The sequence below is a fragment of the Colossoma macropomum genome, unplaced genomic scaffold, assembly GCF_904425465.1.
Source record: "Colossoma macropomum unplaced genomic scaffold, Colossoma_macropomum, whole genome shotgun sequence".
In the NCBI taxonomy this organism is placed as follows: Eukaryota; Metazoa; Chordata; class Actinopteri; order Characiformes; family Serrasalmidae; genus Colossoma; species Colossoma macropomum.
The window spans coordinates 12,057,560-12,059,096 of NW_023494796.1; the positions used below are offsets into that span (position 1 = coordinate 12,057,560).

Below are 1,537 nucleotides of genomic sequence, written 5' to 3' on the forward strand. Positions count from 1 at the left end.
CCGTTTGGCGTTCACTGGTTTAACCTCACGGAAGCCCAGGGTGTTTCAGTCGGTTTCAGTGATGTAATAAAGCTTCGTTGGCGGTTATCACATGACTCAAGCGTTTGAAGCAAAGCACCGAGTCATTGTATCGATACAATTAGCAGCACGAAGTGTCGACACTGATTCGATGCTCTGGTATTGAGCATTACATCTCTAGTAAACAGTGTTCTCTTAGGTCTTGACGTTTTGTTAAACTCTGGGCTCTCTCAAAGTTGTTTTCCTTGCACGATGGCTTTTACAAGTTAGTAGCTGACTTGTAAAAGCCATCGCACAGGAAACCTTGAGCAACTCGCACCCAACCACCTGAAACACAGGCCACTGGCTATGTTCGCAGCCCACAGTCCTCACTGCAGAGACTTGCTCCTTAGTCCTGTTGTTGTAACGCAAGTTTTTGTCAGGGGAGAGCGCGAACGCAGCCCCCCACTACCAGAAATTATGCAGTCGATATTCCCACGTTTGGGGAATTTGCAAGGGTCAGTACCACCGAAGTGCAATGGCAGAGCCTCGCCCTGGGTGAACCACCTTCGTGATCATGGTATCGCCCCTTCCAGGTAAGTATGAGTTGATCGGGCGGAGGTTTCACGTGAGCTCGCAGTTTTGACGGCCTGGCGCGGGAGCATCATTTCAGTCTCAGTACTTTAGCGAGCAGCAGCGTCTTCAGAGCGATTTACAGGTAAGTCCGTTACTTAACTGTTTTAACCACTTTTTTAAACGTAGTGTTTGGACTGCAGGTGTGTGATGTATGTACATTACGGAGATGTTATAATTGTATTTTCACACAAATTACGCAGCGTTAGCTTGCTAGCTGCACATCCTATTTTCTAATTTTTTTTATTTCTTAAATTAAAATGTTTTTGTCTCCATAGAATTCATCCATCTTGTCATGTTTATTTTGATTAGCTTGCTTATTCTTTGCAATTTTTTTAGGTATGTTTTACTACTTTAATGCATTTTTTTCTTGGTGTTTTACAATTTTCCGCCTTTTATAATTGCTATCAGATGTCATTTTTCTGCGTAGAATATTAAATATGTCAATTACTAGAACCGATAGGACAATATTTTCTCGTGTGAGTGGTAAATTAAGCTACATTACAAAAGACGTTTCTGAGCATGTTTTTCAATTAAACAGCATGTGGTCAGTATTTAACCTCTTATGCTCATGGATATATTTCGGTTTTTCCATCTGAATTTACATGCCCAAATCGTAAGGCAAATTATTCAGTAACTGCATGAAATAAATGTAAATTTTTGGGTTTTTTTTGTAAATGTTTCCCTCAAATTAACAGAAAATGTGTTTTATGATCATAAACATAATGCTATATGCTTACAATTTACTGCTGAAAGCCAAAAATCTTAGAAAAATAATTTTTCCAGAGTATATCACTGAAGAGACACCATCTGTTTATAGTTTATAGCCCAGATTTGTGGAAAAATGGGTCAACGTTCAGTAGAAAAAAAAAATGAGTTCAGCTTCTTCTATTATAAAGTTTTAAAA

General features: G+C 39.2%; 1 non-coding gene across 1 annotated transcript; it reads right to left on the reverse strand.

Moving 5' to 3' along the window:
* Positions 1-437: 437 nt before the first annotated feature.
* Positions 438-601, reverse strand: LOC118817173. Its single transcript, XR_005007972.1, has one exon. It is a non-coding gene; the product is annotated as a U1 spliceosomal RNA (small nuclear RNA).
* Between the last annotated feature and the right edge of the window lie 936 nt (positions 602-1,537).